Consider the following 18805-nt stretch of genomic DNA (forward strand, 5'->3'; position numbering starts at 1 on the left):
AATAATTATTAATTATCCATGCCTTCCCTATGGAAACATCATCCTCTTAAAAATTTAGTTTGATGAATATTTGCATGCATTTATTGTATTTATTTGTTCTTAATGTGTGAATATTTGATGGGCATTGCAATACAATCATCTGACCTTCAACAATATCCTTTTTTTTTAGGATATTAATAGATTAAAATACATATTTAAAAAGAAAAAAAAATTATGTCATGACAGGCAGGACAGAAAATCTCAACAGGACTTAGATCACACTTCTAAGGTTTTGAAAATCATCCAAAGATTGTTTGCTTGTCTAGGCTATGACGTTTTTTCTGACTGATTTTAAATTATATTAAAACAAACAAACAAACAAAAAAAAAATCTATATTTTACATTTTAATTAGATTGAAATAAACAGTAATACACTGCTCATTTTTAGATTTATTATATTTTAGATTCATTATTTACATTTGTAAACCTAAAGCCATAAAAAAGAAATACCAAAAATACTCCAGTAAACCTGCTAAAATAAGAAATTAGGTTTTGATTCGCTGTAAAATGTTTTCATATTCGTTTCCATTCATTTAACTCGAACAATTCCTGTCAATTCTACCCCGTTTTCTTAATAAGTAGGCTATTTATTTTTTATCACTGCAGTTTTCACAACTTAAAGCAAAAATAAGTTAAAAAGTTTTAGATTGTTTACATTTAAAGAAAATAACGTTTAGAAAAAGAAAAAAAAAATGTCTTAACCCCTTCATGCAAAGCCATTGATTAATCCAGAGTTTAACTGCTTAAGGCTTTAATTATTGCTTAAATCGAGATTCTTCAAAACGTCATGTCTATATTGCATTACAAAACTGCGCGGCGTTCTGTTTTCAAATAAAGAGCAGCTTGTTGACTTAGTCTCCTTGCATTAAACATGCTTGGATTAAATAATTCAAAAACGCTATCGGCTGTCTCAATCCTTTTACTTTCGATACACATTCACCGACGAGCCTCATCGGTCCCGCCGTTATCTATCTTTAATCACAACGATATGTAAACTACAGCCCCAAAAACACACAGCACGCACACACCAGTTCACCAGCCCCTGTGAAAAGTTTGTGAAAGTGGCCTGACGTCACACTCCCACAATGCTCGCGCGCCCCATAACTCTGCTGCTGCAGCCTGAGGAGCGCGAGACACTCAGGCCCCGAAAAAAGAAAAATTAGAGAAAAAAATTGGAAAAAAATAATAAACCAACAGATCAAGAGGTGAAAGACCGGGGACGGTGGTGTGGGGCTCCCACGGTAGGTTTGCGCTCAGTCGGTGCTGGAATGTGACGGCGGTTCCTTGTGAAATTGACTAATGCGGCACTGGAAAGTTTTTGGTGGCAACTGCTCGGTTTTTTTTTCTGCAAGTCCTCATAATGTAGCTGCACGCTCTGGTGTGTGCATGTTTTTAACGAGATCCCGATAATTAACACAACTCATTCGGCCGCTGATCGATATGGCAGATGATACACGAGTGCTTCATAGTAATAACACGGTTGATATTTTTCCGCGAGCCCACGTAACTTATTTTTGCCTTATTTTTGTAAAACATTGTTGAGGCTCCGGGTATTTAACTTTTAATTGGTGCACGTTCGCTGGCGCTTCGCAAACTTCATCGATAAATACAGTGCGGATGCTTTTTGTTTACAAACCGATGCATTTGCATTGGATCGACCGTCGGCTCGGCTGTGTTCGGTGCTGTTCAGTGGGACTTTGGAGCGAATAGTTGAATTTTAAGTAATTTCTGAATATTTCTGTCTGTGCTGTGTACACACACGAGCGAAGCTCCGTTCCTGTTGAGTTTCAAACACTGGTTTATACAAACGCGTCTGTCTATGAATAGTTCACTGATTGATTTGAGAAAATCACACTTGGGCTGTAAATATACAACTATTTTTGGCTAGTTTGTCTCGTGCTAGAACTCTAGCTCGGTGCTTGCTATGGCTTATCTGCTGCTCGGCGTTTGCTTGCCCCAGATCGGTTGTTCCTGGGCGGATTGTGACTTTTCTATAATGCCGTCTTGTGTGAAAAACTTTGTTTGTGGATTCCTATCAAGAGGTGCTCAACAAACAAGAGTGTCAAGCGGTGGGTCGAGGTTTTGGGGCACCTCGTTTTAATGTTCATTTGCATATGGCTATGTAGAGATCATTAATCAGTCACCATGCTGAGAAATGATCACATTATGTTCTGTAAACATTGTAAACTAATATATCCCATCAAACTGAAAACATAAGTCATAAGTTCTGCCTTTAGTTGGAGAGTAAAATCAAAATGGTTCTTCAGTCACAACTTGAGTGATGAGTTTATTACACTTTTATAACCACATTGAATCGAAGAAAATATCATTAAAACGGGTCCAGTTGATGACAAATGGCATGTATTGCTGTTAACAAGTGCATTGATTGTCAGAATGATTCAAATTTGTTTACAGCACAGAGAGCTCACTGAAATGATTTAAGATGTAAAACTAAAAGTTCATTTTGTTCTTTGGTGCATGTATGCTTATGCAATCTACCAACCATCCACCAGTAAAGGTGCAACACCATCCCTATGCATTAAACACACGCAGTTGGGTGCCATCTCTTTAAAATAAAATAAAAATGATGCCTTTAAATTTTTTTTGTCTCACTAAAATGTAAAACTTTAAAAAGTTTATTTGGTGCTTTAAATATGATGTGAAATCAAAGTCACAATCTGCAAGTTTCTTTGACTATTTTGAATATCATTACTAATAAGGGAAAGTTGTGAAAAGTTGTGAGCAGTTTAAAAATGTATTTTTTGCATGGCTCATTGTATTGGTTGAAGGTACAGAAATGGTAATTTAAGTGAATTTGTTTTGCTGTTGTACATGAAAATAACTGCGGCCAGTCTTTAATTCACCAGTCTGCATGATTGCAACACTCTAGTCACATATTCACACACCTGTAGCTCAGTGATATCTTTGTTTTAAACATAAATTACAGCATGTAAGATTTCCGTTTGCTTTGCCTGTTTTTTTTCCTCTTGCTCTTGTTTGTGTTGCGGGCTAAAGTCATTTTTGTTGCTCTGTGCTTCTAAACGAAACTGTTCACTTTGGCTGGATTCATTGGATGTGTGTGAAAAGATGGCTTTCTAACAGTGATTGATAAAGAACAGGTTGCGACGAGCTCTTGTTTGGTGGTTGTGCTCCATCATGGCCCTCTACTTCCACTGCCTCGAGCTACATAATAAGGAAATGGAAGTGAGATCGTCACGAGACAGTGCTTTTGTTATTGACATTGCATGTTGAAACGCATATTGTGAGGTTAAGATCGTTCAGCTTTTCAGCATTGGCTCTGGTTAGATGTTTTTTTTTTTTTTTGCTTCTGAGGGTCTATGCAAGGGTTTGACTGATTAATGAGTTTATCTGAGGGTTTGACAAGGGCTTGAGTGAGAACAATTTAAAAAAAATAGTTCTGGTTCTTGTTCCATCTCAGGTTTAGATTTAAATTTTCACGTGTTCTCTGAAAAGGCATCTTGCATGCTTGAATCTGTGTGCGAGTCAGAGAGAGAGAGAGAGAGAGAGACAGAGCATGTGCATCAAGGGGGGCTTCTCATCTGAAAACATCCCACAATTCCATGCTTCTCGGTGGGTAACAGGCTGATTAACATGAGAAAGGACATCAGAGGGGTTAATAGGTAGGACAGGCTTTGGAGAGCACAAACGCTACTAAATACCCAGTGTAGAATGAGGATCAGCCCTCATCTGAGTCACTTATAGTAGTGAGGAGTGAACGGGGATGATGCTGTGCTTTAGTTTTGTACCGAGTTATATTAATATAGTTATTTATTTTGCATTGTGATTTAAGTGTTTCGTGACCGTGATATGTGCTTCTGGTTCAGTCGATGAGTTTGTTTGTTTGTATGTGTGGTCGCGAGGATATAATATGTGTTTGTGTTGTGTCTAAATCCATGTCTGAAATGGCACTGGGGAGTGTTTATGTGGGCAGGATGAACAGTAGCTGACCTGGTCGCCCCATAAAGAAGGGAGGAGAGAAATGGAGAGATAAAATCAGGCCAAGTTCACGAGGACTTTACAACTCCTCCAAGCACCGTAACACCAGATTTGATTCTTAGCAGAAAACGATTCATGTCAGAACCGAATTTTACCAGTGGTGTTTTTAAGGCTATAAAATATTATTAATTACAACAAATGAAAAACAATGCATTGTACTTTAAATGTGTATTACGGATATTAATTAGTGTAGAAAGTTGTTGAAATCAACTCCAAATATGCTATAAACTTTTACTGTGTGGAAAAACCTTTTCATTTATTAATACATTTTAAGAGCTGTTATTAATTGTTGTCATGAAAATAAGCCCTTATGTATGGTTTTATATGAAAGTAATTTTAAAGTTCTTTTCACATAGAATATGGCAAATTTAGCAGATATATTTACGTTTTATTAATATGTCATCAAACAACCAAAAATTCAGATTGATTATAACAATGATAATGTGCAGATTAATAATACATTTATAATGTCCCTTTGACAAATAGTGTCTTAAAATGTAAAATTTGTTGATTTAAATGAAACCATTCTTAGAAACGGATTTAAATCTGTCTGGATTGTACTGTAAACAATATTTTTGTCAGGTAACCTAAACATTTGGTTCATGTGGTAACATCTAAGTTAAGTTTTATTCTAGACAAAAATATTTTAAAAAGTTTACAATATTTTTACTACAAAAAAAAGCTAACCATTTAAATCTTTCAGGTAGAAGTCATGTGGCTCCTTAAGGCAACAAAGTGGCTTAGTTTTGTTTTGATAGTTTGGAAAGTCATAAATCAAATAGTTTATTATGGATTTCTTAGTCGGAATCTACACATTTGATGCATTTTACAATATCCTTAACCATTTTCTGAAGTATTTCTTTTCAGTTCCCTCATCAATCAGAATTCGATATGCATATGATGTAGCGCAAAAAGACAGATAAAAAGTAAATATATAAAAACAAAGTTTTAAAGCACTAAATGTTAGAGTACAGAACAGTGTTCAGAGGGGGTATGAAACAACAGTTTCATCAAATGCAAATCCAAGCTCATTAACTGAAGGAGAAAGCGTCATCAAGTAAACCAAACAAAGAGTAATAGAAAAGAAACCCATAAATAGCGCGTGTGTAAATACATGCCAATGTTCTTGACAGCTTTGCAAAACGAGTCCAAACATAAAATACAAATGCCACACACACTGGAACCAAGTCGCACACACACACTAGAAAAGAGTGTCTTTTTTTCTTTTTGCCGGCACGCATTCTGACTGCACTTGAAGTATGCCATGCCTTTAGATAGTAAGAAGACGCGAGATGTTTGATACGCATAGCGCCACTGTACATGAGTAGAGCTGTGCCTTTGAAAGCAGCCAGCCAGGTGTAGCTTTTCAAGACCCAAGTCTATCCATCACTGAACACCACTTATTCTGCAACCCCTCCTTTTCTTCCTTCAGATCCCCCTCGTCCATTTTTCCACCCCAAAGATGGGTCTTCTTCCTCTCCGAGCTACTTTCTTACTCCTTTACTGTCTCTCTCCTATCTTTGATGTGAATTTATTGTCTTTGTTCAGGAAATGAACTGTTTTCTTTACTGTGTAGTAAACGTGTAATGTCTTTAATGTGATTACACTAATATGCTCTGTTAAGAAAGATCTAATAACGGGTTCAAGTAAAACATTGTCAAAAGATGCCATTAAATAATATATTCAGTATATCAATAGCTCAATAGAAGTTGATCCCACATTGTAATAAACAGTTACATTAAACAGCTTATTTCTACCTGATCTAACTCTTGTGTAACAATTCGATTTAGATCGATAGTATTTTTTGAATTGGTTGAATTCAGGTATTACCACATTAAAAACTCTGATGCAAAAAATATAAATAAAAAAGTCCAAAATTTGACATGAGGAAATGATGAGAAATAAAACCAAAATCGATCTAAAATCGATCTAAAGCATCATCATCCAACAGCGACACCAGGAAGGTTCAGAAGAGGACAGTGTCTTTTGAGCTTGTTGTGTTTTCATTGAGATCGTGAGGAGGAACTAGTGAATTAAAGACGTAAAGTCACATGACAAGAGGCGGTGCTTCTGTGTCTTTGTGATTGGCTGAGCACTCTGCACACCTATCAAGTGCACAACTGTTGATTCATGAATCCACTTGGGCAGCTTGATTTTAGTAACATCTCAAATGACAAATAAAAACATCATGACCTGTAATATGCGTCTAAAAATGCATATTCATCTGTATTCATTATCATTAGCTGTAGTCCTCACTCAGTCTTCAGCATGATGCTGTTTACTTCTGTGGATTAGTGTGGAGATGAGAACTCTTTGTACGACACTAAAAGGCTGATCAAATTTAATTCTGATGGTAAATTGTAAAAGTATGAGAAAACAAACAATCAAGACCAGTCGTATGGAAAGGATGTGAAATCAGATCAACTTTATGAGCCTCAAACGGATACCACAGTGCTCACAGACACACAGTCATGCACAGAGAACCGTAAAGACCTTGAGTGTGATTAGATGAGTCAGTCAGAGAGGAAAAGCTGGATGATGAGAAAGAGTGTCACCGAAGAGGTGTGCAGGAAAACATTTGTGATTGAGGTGCTCGTGTCAGTTGTATCCCACACATATTAATCAGATGTTTTGATTGTTTAGTTGTGTGTTGATGTAATTATTTACTTAAACATGTTTACTTAATATAGGTTTAATACATTATATATTTTGTATTGTATATATTTTTTCCATAGTTTTACATTATATTTAATATGAATGGTTCAGATCCGAAGGTAAATTTTGTTGTTATTGTTTAAATGAAGTCTTTACCTATGCCCAAAACCAAAAAATAACCTATTGAATATGTGTTATATTCTCTCTCTCTCTCTTTTTCTCCCTCCTTCAGTTGCTCCCATTAAGTGTTTCCACAGTGGAAATATTATATTTTATATTTTCCATATTAACTGTATTTGTATATTCTGATAAATGAGCAGAAAAGCAAAGTTTTTTTTTTTTCTTTTTTTTTTTTCTTTTTTACATTTAACAAATCAACCATCTAAGGTAAAAAAAAAAAAAAAAAAAAAAAAAAATATATATATATATATATATATATATATATATATATATATATATATAATTATTATTTTATTTTTTTTGTTAATAAGACTTTTATCTAAGATTTGCCAAAATCCTTCTTTCTCCTTTCTCTGTTTAACTGAAAAACAATTTTCATCAACTTAAGTATGAAAGGTGATCATTTTATTTAGTGTGTTGCGATCATAGACTCTCATGATGTATTCTGGAGCTTTATGAATGCAAATTCCATCTTTCATTTGGGGAGAATTTCTGGCAAATATTTTCTTATTTCTCTCGCACTCATTCACTTTGTGAAGCTCTGTAAATTGGCTTTATGTTCTGGAGCTCTTCGTTACTGTGTGTGTTTTTCCTCCAGGTTTTCATGCTGCTATAACTTGGCTTCCTGACGTGGGATCTGTATGCAAAGTGCATGTTTGTGTGAGCAGCTTAGATTGGGAGTGAAATCCGAGAGCCTGTTTGTACAGAAGCTATTTAAAGTTGGAGATGATTTGTAGATTTGCGGTGATATAATATGAGTTTGATGGAGAAATGTTTCCTGGCAGCACATGAGAGCGACGTCTCATTGTGTGCGGTCGGTCAGGTGTGTGGTCCCCCGAATCCATTGTTACATTTTCAACTGGAACTGAGAGAAGGATCGCTAGAAGATCTTAGTGTCAGTATTCACTCAGAAAATATATGAGTGGAGGAAGAAAGAAAAATAATGAGAGGAATCATGCATCTGATGTGACTACTTTATGCTCATATTACCGAAGCTCTGCAATTGCTTTCATTGTCTCTGTTACTCTTAAACAGACAGAATTAGTTGTTTGTTTATGGAAAATGCTTCAGTTCTCTCACTCTAATTGTGATTTTTATTTTTGCCATTTTAAATGATCAAAAATGATAAGCACAGTAATATAAGTATATATTTAATCAGTATATATAGCAAGAATTTAGTGATATAAGGGACAGAAATGGTTAAAAAAATAAGAACAAGTACAGAGCAAGAAACTGTATTGAGATTTTTTTTAGTTTAAAATGTACTTGATTTGATAACATCTAAATGAATTGGTTTCATTGCAGTCAGCAATGACTATGACTGAATCATCCCGACTGTCGTTTTCAAGAAAAATCGCTTCTAAATGCAACTACTGCACGTTTTCCAAAATGCATTAAATAATAAAAAAATCAACCAAAACCAAACCAAAAAATGTAAATAAAATAAGATTGTAAAACCTGCTGAATGTGTCGATCAACAGTATTAAAGCAAGATAAAATATTTAATATGAAGTCATCAGATGTCATTTTTAAGGATCAGGACAGGTAGAAATCACTAAAGAAAACATCCGCACATTTTCAAGACTACATGAAAATCCTAATATGATAAAAGTGCTTTTATTTTTTACTGTAATTTCTGAAGGTGTGCGGCTCAAAAGTGAGTTGTTCTGCAGCAAATGCTCCACTCGCGTTGATCCTTTTCGGACAGTCTTTAAAAAATATGTGGTCTCTCTCTTGCCCTCCCTTTCTTCCATGTTTTCTCAGGCTAACCACAGCTCACTCCAGTGGCAACACAGCAAAACTGTGGATGCTGATTTCCTCTCAAAGGGATAGCGAGAGAAAAGAGGAGAAAAGGAGAGAACAAAGGGAAAGAAATGAAAAAGAGAGCGAGAGAGAGGAGCTCTGGTGTTAACAAATGACCTCTGTTGCTTGCTTTCTTCCTCTCTTTCGCTCTCCCTCCCTCTCTCTTCCTCACAAAGTGCAGAACAACAACAACAGGAGAGAGAGAGAGAGAGATGAAAGTAGAGAGAGGACTGTGGTTCTCTTTCTGTGTGCCCTCCAGTGGCAGCGTGAAGTTTTCAGTTTGATTGAAGGGCCCTTTTCTCTGCTGTGTGGTGTGAAAGCTGTCCTAATTGAATGATAAAGTGGCCCGAGATGGAGTCCAGTGAATAGGCAACAATACACAGCCTGTGTGTGGTAGAGGGGTTTTTTGGTTCTCTTCCAGGCCACTCTCTCTCTCTTTCTTTCTCTCGCTATCTCTCTCTCTCTCTCTCTCTTGCCCCGCTGTGAGTGGGGGTCCCATTATCGAGCGCTCTGCTAGATTCGGTCACATGACTCCTCCCTGCCCGCTCGCCCGGCCCCTCCCTCCCCTGCTGAAGAGTGGCCAATCAGACGGCTGCAGGGATATTTCTCAGCGACCATGTGGTTGAATGCCCTCATTTAGCGAGCAGCTGACTCACAGCACATGTCTTTCTCTGTCACACACTTCGCCTGCCGGACGCTGGTGAGGGAGAGAATGGCATGTCGGTGCACTTTCCGCGTACGCCGTTAACAGTCCAGACTTCTTCTGGTCTAGCTGTAGTGGGATCGTATCCGATGAAAGTGAAACGCTCTCTAATGTTTGATCAGAGGCAGACGCTGTTCATCTTTTGATTCGATCGCTAATAATATAACACTGCTCAGGATGCAATTATCGTCTAGTTCACTGGCGGGTCACTAGCTGATCTTAGAGGGTAACACATTTAGTGTTATGCCTGTTACATGTTATTTATATTTATCTGCAGTTACTAGATCCTTTATTTTTATGTTCAGAACAAAAATACACCGAAAGAACATCTACCGGTATGTCATGTAACCATCCATTAGAGTTTGTTTATGCAGATTTTCTGCTTTAACTGTTATTTATATTAAAAAAGAGAGTAGATTTATATTAAAAAAGAGAGTGGATTTATAGGCTTGTTTTTATAGTGCAGGTTTGGGTTAAGGAGTTAAAATGATTAATGCAACATTTCCCTTAAATTAAAAACTTAAAAAAGATGGAATCAAAAGGCAATAAAAAAAAAAAAATCAAATAAAAAACAATTCCTAAATTTCTAAATTCTAAAAATCTAAATTTGATTATTTTTGTCAAAAAAGTTTGTAAATTCACTAGATTTTTTTGACCCAGCTCTGTTCAGTTTGTACTGTCAAATAAATGTAGGGATATATAATAGTTAATTTACATGGACAGTGTCTTCATGAATGTTACAGTAACTGTGTGCTGCTGCCTTGCTGGGGTCTGTTTGCACCCGAGCGGCAACCTCCCGCTCTCTCTTGAGAAACCAACAAGGAAGTGACTAAAACTGTAATTCATCAACTGGCCACTTGAGGCTGGCTGCAAAAGAGAGTCAATCCCATAGACTCCCCATGTTAAAATGACCAACTTTATAGCAAAAAAAAAAAAAAAACATGTTTACAGCCTGGTGCGAAAAAATATTTTTGTCTATATAGCTAATTTTGCCCTTCATGACAACTGGGGGTTGGGGGGATTTTTTTTGTAACTCATTTTAAATTATATTAAGCCTTAAATTTCTGCATAATTAAGGGCGTGGCCACTTGAGTGACAGGTGGTTTGATGCTGCTGGCAGTGCTGTCGCGCTAAGCGGGCATGGCTTCAGCAACCAGCTCCCGCCTTTTTGCCCATTTTCGATCGTCCGTGAGAGTCGCACGGTGACGGGCTACCAAGATGGCGACGGCCCGCTCTGCACACTTTAAGCTTCAAAAACGCTCTTCAGGAGTCTACGGGTGATGTCATCGACACTACGTCCATGTTTTTATACAGTCTATGGTTTGCAAATTAGCAAAACTTTAGCATATACAGCTAAACTGTTAGGTAAGCAAAGACAAGCACAATCTGAGAAGTTTTATTTTCTATTAATGAGTTCATAAGATTAGTGTCAATTGCAATTTTTTTGCCCCCTAACACACAGACAAATACACCTGGAATTGAAACATACACATCAGTGATGTGCGGGTTGATCCAAAATGATCGGTGGGCAAAAAAAATTTTTTTTAATGATATTCGGGTAGCGGTCGGTCGTGTCGTTTGAAATAAAGATGCCAACTAAACCTTTGTAATTTACAGTATTGTTCAAAATAATAGCAGTACAATGTGACTAACCAGAATAATCAAGGTTTTTAGTATATTTTTTATTGCTACGTGGCAAACAAGTTACCAGTAGGTTCAGTAGATTCTCAGAAAACAAATGAGACCCAGCATTCATGATATGCACGCTCTTAAGGCTGTGCAATTGGGCAATTAGTTGAAAGGGGTGTGTTCAAAAAAATAGCAGTGTCTACCTTTGACTGTACAAACTCAAAACTATTTTGTACAAACATTTTTTTTTTTCTGGTATTTAGCAATCCTGTGAATCACTAAACTAATATTTAGTTGTATGACCACAGTTTTTTAAAACTGCTTGACATCTGTGTGGCATGGAGTCAACCAACTTGTGGCACCTCTCAGCTGTTATTCCACTCCATGATTCTTTAACAACATTCCACAATTCATTCACATTTCTTGGTTTTGCTTCAGAAACAGCATTTTTGATATCACCCCACAAGTTCTCAATTGGATTAAGGTCTGGAGATTGGGCTGGCCACTCCATAACATTAATTTTGTTGGTTTGGAACCAAGACTTTGCCCGTTTACTAGTGTGTTTTGGGTCATTGTCTTGTTGAAACAACCATTTCAAGGGCATGTCCTCTTCAGCATAGGGCAACATGACCTCTTCAAGTATTTTAACATATGCAAACTGATCCATGATCCCTGGTATGCGATAAATAGGCCCAACACCATAGTAGGAGAAACATGCCCATATCATGATGCTTGCACCTCCATGCCTCCATGTCTTCACTGTGTACTGTGGCTTGAATTCAGAGTTTGGGGGTCGTCTCACAAACTGCCTGTGGCCCTTGGACCCAAAAAGAACAATTTTACTCTCATCAGTCCACAAAATGTTCCTCCATTTCTCTTTAGGCCAGTTGATGTGTTCTTTGGCAAATTGTAACCTCTTCTGCACATGCCTTTTTTTTAACAGAGGGACTTTGCGGGGGATTCTTGAAAATAGATTAGCTTCACACAGACGTCTTCTAACTGTCACAGTACTTACAGGTAACTCCAGACTGTCTTTGATCATCCTGGAGGTGATCATTGGCTGAGCCTTTGCCATTCTGGTTATTCTTCTATCCATTTTGATGGTTGTCTTCCGTTTTCTTCCACGTCTCTCTGGTTTTGCTCTCCATTTTAAGGCATTGGAGATCATTTTAGCTGAACAGCCTATCATTTTTTGCACCTCTTTATAGGTTTTCCCCTCTCTAATCAACTTTTTAATCAAAGTACGCTGTTCTTCTGAACAATGTCTTGAACGACCCATTTTCCTCAGCTTTCAAATGCATGTTCAACAAGTGTTGGCTTCATCCTTAAATAGGGGCCACCTGATTCACACCTGTTTCTTCACAAAATTGATGACCTCAGTGATTGAATGCCACACTGCTATTTTTTTGAACACACCCCTTTCAACTAATTCAACTAATTGCCCAATTGCACAGCCTTAAGAGCGTGCATATCATGAATGCTGGGTCTCATTTGTTTTCTGAGAATCTACTGAACCTACTGGTAACTTGTTTGCCACGTAGCAATAAAAAAATATACGAAAAACCTTGATTATTCTGGTTAGTCACATTGTACTGCTATTATTTTGAACAATACTGTATATTGGACTAGACACAATTTTGAAATACATAGGCCTACACGTGGAGATGGAGACGGCAAGAGAAAGATGAAGACTGGGCAGTAAATTTTTGGTAAAACATGATTTTGACGACTTCATTACGCTTATTATCCTGTAGGCTACAGCCTATTTAAGTAATTAAATTTAATATAAAGGGGCGATTTGTCCATGAATGGCTTAAAAGAACAACTACTAGTCGACTAGAAAAATAAATTAATAAATTAGTCGGAGGCAGCCTTTATTCCACATATTTTCCAACCAGCAGGCCATTCTAGGTTGAGCGAGCAACCCCACAGAGTGAGTGAGTGGAGCGGGATATTCAGAAATGCTCTCTGCTCACGAGCTCTGATCGGAAACAAACCCAAACCTCACTGAACTTGTAGAAACATCAGAATAGACATTGGCAGACTAGATTATTTTAGTACAAATTATGATCTTATTGACGAAAAAATTGAATATATTAAGGTGTTTTTTTTTTTTTTTTGCCTAGTTCCTACGTCTATGGCCCAGTGACGCTACGATGAGCATTTACTACTTTTTAAAAACGCGGGTCGGGTAAAATATTTTCTGTTTCTTTTTTTGGGGTCCGAGTTGCCGGCGGGTTAGTTGAAAATGTCGGTTGGGTGCGGGTTGTTTATACATTGACCCGTGCATCACTGATACTCATGTGACAATACACAGTAAATCCTTTTTATGATAAGGATTTTTTTTTCTGTGTGAATTTGAAATTTTGAGTTATTGTCCCTGGACTCCTTTAGAATGATGGGAAATAGTAGGTTACACCAATTCATAATCCATGATCAATACAATGGTGTTCCCCAGAGTTGAGTAGGTCAGTTTTCTAAAGCAGGTCTTTAGCATGCACATTTCTTGACTCTACTAGACTTCCTTACCATGCTCTTGTTGAACTTCCCCTGCCAGTGCCACTAGCATTGCAGATCTTTCCTCTCTTTCAGCTGTTGTTCACCTTAAGTTTAAATGGCTGGTGCGGGTTGTGGAAAGTCAAGTCTTCAGTTTCAGGCATCTGTGCTTGTTCAGCTTCTTCCGACATTAGTAGTCTAAGTTAACCATTGGTTTTCAACACTCTGCACTGTAAGAGAAACGCTCCGACCCTTTAAATAAACCACTTTAATACCCTGGTTCCCGCTACACTGTAAACATGTTGCTGTTTTGCAGGTTACCTCTGAGCTTTTCCTGAGACATACATTTTTTTCATCTAGACCAGAATGACCAACCAGGCTGTGCGCCATTCAGAGTTGAATTTAGCGTGCAGTTAAATTCCATTTCAGTTTTAAAAGAATTGCTCACACAATAATGAAAATGTGTTGATGTTCAAAAAAAAATAAAGAAAAAAATAAATCATTTTAATCCTATTTCATTGCAACTGCAATTTTGTATCCTGTTTGCTACCTTAATTTAAATCCAATAAAGATATAGTTTACCCCAAAATGAAAAATTGCTGAAACTGTACTACTCTCAAGTCAGCCAAGATGTAGATGAGTTTGTTTCATCATAAGAACAGAGTGAAGAAACGTAGCATTACATCACTTGCTCACCAATGGATCCTCTGCAGTGACTGGGTGCTGTCAGAACGAGAGTCCAAACAGCTAATAAAAACATCACAATGATCCACAACTAATCAAGTCCATTGATTCATGTTTTGTGAGTGTTAGTAAGAAATATAAGCATCAAGACATTTTAACTTTAAAGGGGGGGTGAAATGCTCGTTTTCACTCAATATCCTGTTAATCTTGAGTACCTATAGAGTAGTACTGCATCCTTCATAACTCCAAAAAGTCTTTAGTTTTATTATATTCATAAGAGAAAGATAGTCTGTACCGATTTTTTCCGGAAAAACACGACCGGCTGGAGGCGTGACGTGTGGGCGGAGCTAAAGAATCACCAGTAGGCTTTTGCGTTGAGAGCGTTTGGAAGCTGTGACTTTACCGTGAGGAAAAACAAACCAAAACAAACCATGGCAAACAGTCAGATTCAGCCGTTTATTTATGATCCAAAATCAGATCCCAAGGCTGAAACTGAACGAGAGTAGCAGCAGCAACGACTCGCTCCGAGCGGGGCTCGAACCCGGGTCTCCGGCAGGGGAGGCGGACGCACTAACAAGGAGGCAGAGATATTTGAAGCAGTTTTACTCACTGCCTGCGGTTCCAACACACGATCTTGACCCTTTTTCGTTGGGGTTGCATCATCCTTAAGAAATAAACGATATGCAAATCCGTTGTCAAACTGAGCCTTGTTTTTAAAACAAGCATCTTCGAAATGCAGGGAACAAACATTTGCACAACTCCGTTGATGCTCTGTAAAAATAAACTCCATCCACTGGTCCCTTAATGCTGTTTTTTTGGTAATCTGTGCAGGGTTGTCTTGCCCTGGCAACCAAAAACACACTCCTTTTGTGACATTTCGCGACGCTCTTGCTCTGATCAGTGAATCGCTCTGATCAGTGAAATGTCTGTGCTCTGCTCAGCCTCGCTATACGGGAGTGCGCGCTCTTCCGGCAGACGTGCCCTTAGGACCCATATAAGGAAATTCCGCTCCATCTAACGTCACACAGAGCCATACTCGAAAAAACTTTCCGAAACTTGTGACAAACCGGAAGGAGTATTTTTGGAACAGAAATACTCCTTCAAACGTACAACTTAATTTTTGAAACTTTGTCCATGTTTAGCATGGGAATCCAACTCTTTAACAGTGTAAAAAACTCAGTATGCATGAAATAGCATTTCACCCCCCCTTTAAACTGTCGCTTCTTGCCAAAATACAAGTCCATAATCCACAATAACACATGCTGTAGTGAAAGGGTCCATCTCCTGTTGTCCTCTCATATCAGTTTTGGACTGTTAGCTTGTGAACGGTTCTTTATCTGTGCATATTTCTCTCTGATTCTAACTTTTTCACTGGAGAAAGCACTACTTGAAGACGTTAAAAACATCTCGATGGATTGATTTATTACAAAAAGCTTGTGAACTATTGTAATGTTTTTATCATCTGTCTGGACTCTCGTTCTGACGGCACCCATTCACTGCAGAGAATCCATTGGTGAGCAAGTGATAGGAAGATAAACTTCTCCAAATCTGTTCCAATAAAGAAAACAAACTCATCTACATCTTGGATGACCTGAGAGTGAGTTTCAGCAAATTGTATTTTCTGGGTGAACTATTTCTTTATTAGATTTAAATAAAGGTAGCAAACAGGATACACAATTGCAGTTATAATGAAGTAGGATGAAAATGAACTCATATTTGGCATATTTGAACTGGCATATTTGAGCACATTTTCACCTTGTAAAGCTGGAAAGATCCTTGTGAAGCTTGTGACGGTCCACAGACAGAGGATCATCTCCTCCTTTTGTGTTCCTGGTGCAGTGCCAGGTCCATGCAGCCTTGCATCCATGTGCAACAAGTTTGAATAAACATTGAAGTAGTATAAACCTCCTGCTATAACCTGCAAGTTCCTTGGTGTCTCTGGGTCACGGCCAGGTAGTAAGGGTGGAAATCTTTTCAGGACCTGTCCCCACTCCATTTCTCAAAACCACATGGCTGAGATATTTGACTAATGTCCAACAATATGGCATGTCTCAGAAGACAGTTACATTCTTTCAGCGTACTGAATCCTCAAAACAAGCAATTCTATATTCCTAGACAAACGTGCTATTGGCAGAAGAGACTAAAATGTTTAAAGATTCCTGCTGTTCAGCTCTACATCACATTGTTCAGTCACATTTGTCACACATGGTCACTAATGTGTCACATAAGATTTCTTTAGGTTGAGGCACAATCTGACCACCTGCACTTTTCATTTCTAGTTTCCAGTTTGAGAAGTAAGCTGAGACTTGACCCTCGTGACGTAGTTTTGACACTTGAGTACGTTGAATGTGTTCAGTAAGATGTGATCAGCTCATGGTAGGGAGATAAGAGTTTGGCAATTACCGTTTTTGCAAAGAACTGTACTCACGGTCATGTGCTACAGATTGTGTGTCCACCAGGCAGTGCTCTCTATGTGCATTCAACTTTTTCATCTCACTTTCAGGTTTTGTGTATCAAAGTCTTGTGAGGTGCAGCTGCAGTACAGTACACAACATGCATCCTCTCTCGAGTTCAAATGAGCAGAAGAGATACAGATGTCTGTCACAGAAAGAGCTGTCAGTGTAAAGAAATGTTGACGGATGTTAAATGATTCCACAAGATTTAAATAAATTCTTTAGCATCACTTAAAGTTGTTTAACACTGTAGTACTTAGTTTGTTCAAATTTCTAAAAATGCAGAAAGTTTTTGTGGGCAGGTTAGGGTAAGGGTATAGAAAATTCAGTTTGTACAGTGTTAAAATCAGTATGTCTATGGTATGTCCCCATAAAACATGGAAACCAGTGTGTGTGTGTGTGTGTGTGTGTGTGTGTGTGTGTGTGTGTGGGTTAAAGTTGAAGTGAGCAGGACTGAGGCAGCAGTCTGTTAACTATTTCACCGTTCATGTGAAACCCAAACCCTTTCTGATCAAGCCACACACACAAACACACGCACAGCCTAACAGAAAGACATTCTCCCCCTCGGTGCTATAGTTTTGCGCACACACACTTTTACGTCAACAAGTTTGTCCTGATCGTGTCTTTTTACTAGAGACTGATGTTTTTATCTATGACTAAAATGATACAGATTACTTTAATGCTGAAGTGTTTGATAATCATTATGCAGTCTGATATTTAACGATTGATTTGTTTTTGCTTTTTGGCACAATAATTTCAATATTCTTATCATTTAAATTATTTAAATATTCCCGGGACTGCAGATGGAAATTAGAATTTGCTAACTCTGGTACAAAACATCTCTTCGTAAGATAAATGTATTTTGTACATTGTCCCTGACAAATGAACTGATTAAATAAATTATGCTGAAAAAAAAAAAAATATATATATAATTCAATCATTTTAATAACAAAATAATTATAATGCATCTAATGATGATGTGTATTCTCATCATTATTATTAGTATTATTATTATTAAAAATGTTAAATATCAAAATCTAAATATCAAAACATTACAAATGTAAAATGTATGTATTATTTTTATACAATGATAATAATTAATATACCTATTAATATAACATTATCATTATATACATATAATTATATTTGACATTTTTATGTTAATTTGATTATTATTTTGTAATTAATAAGTATTATTCTTAATAAGGTTTTATTGTAATATTCATTAAATAAATACAACTATATTTCTATCTTATTTTTGTATTTTTAAGTTTTAATTTTATATTTTTAATGGTAACAATTTAGCACAGTTGACTAGTATTACTAGCATATTTGCTGTTTATTAGTGCTCATAAAGCACATATTCTGCCTGATTATATTCTGCATCCTTATTCCCAATACCTAAACTTAACAACTACATTACTAACTATTAATAAGCAGCAGTTAGGAGTTTGAGGCTAAAGTTGTAGTTAATAGTTAGTTAAAAGTGAGAACTGGACCTTAAAATAAATTGTGACCTTTTAGTAATAATAATAATAATTCTAATAAGAATTTCTACTTGACAATTTTAAGTCTTAAGTATTAAAGTTCCTTCTTTTAATGTCTCTGTGCATGAAAAGGAATTGATCTGCATGCACACATACACATGCACACAGTCACGCAGCTCAGTGTTGTGGTGTTGATTGGTGGGTGTAGGTAGTGGGCTGGAAGACCACCCCTGGTTAGAGAGCCATTGAAGGGAGAACAAGTGTTTTTAGCTCCGGGGAAAGAGAGAATAGAGGAAGAGAGAGCAGCGTCTTAATGAATAACTGCTCTGCCTCGGTGTCTTTCACCTCACGGCCTACAGGGAGTCCGCCCCCCGACACACACACATCGCTCTCTTTCTCTCCACAGCCCTTTTTTCTTTCTCTTTACCCTCATGCAGGATCAGTACGGCAAACTCGTGCACCAGTGTTTGGTTGCCTACATCAATACGCACGTATTTATGTGTGTGTGAGCGAGGAGGGGAGCTGTAATGCATAGCTGATCTCTATCTGTCATCAGAGAAGCTGCGAGAGATTCCTTATGGAAGGGCCAGACCTCACTGCATCACAATTCATGCTTGTTCTTCTCTGATAATGAGTCTTCAAATATCTGCACTGGTGCC

At 37.4% G+C, this 18805-nt stretch overlaps 1 protein-coding gene across 2 annotated transcripts in view; it reads left to right on the top strand.

Annotated features, from left to right (window-relative positions):
• Positions 1–1082: 1082 nt before the first annotated feature.
• The window catches only part of LOC127944515 (zinc finger protein PLAGL2-like), a 35647-nt gene continuing 17924 nt past the window's right edge, over positions 1083–18805 (top strand). Inside the window, exon 1 of one of the 2 annotated variants that reach the window (XM_052540507.1) lies at positions 1083–1280. The gene's annotated coding sequence lies outside the window, so the exon portion shown is untranslated. The remainder of the gene's footprint in view (positions 1281–18805) is intronic. The other variant, XM_052540506.1, reaches the window with a different exon arrangement.

Source organism: Carassius gibelio, chromosome A23 (genome assembly GCF_023724105.1).
Source record: "Carassius gibelio isolate Cgi1373 ecotype wild population from Czech Republic chromosome A23, carGib1.2-hapl.c, whole genome shotgun sequence".
NCBI classification, from domain to species: domain Eukaryota; kingdom Metazoa; phylum Chordata; class Actinopteri; order Cypriniformes; family Cyprinidae; genus Carassius; species Carassius gibelio.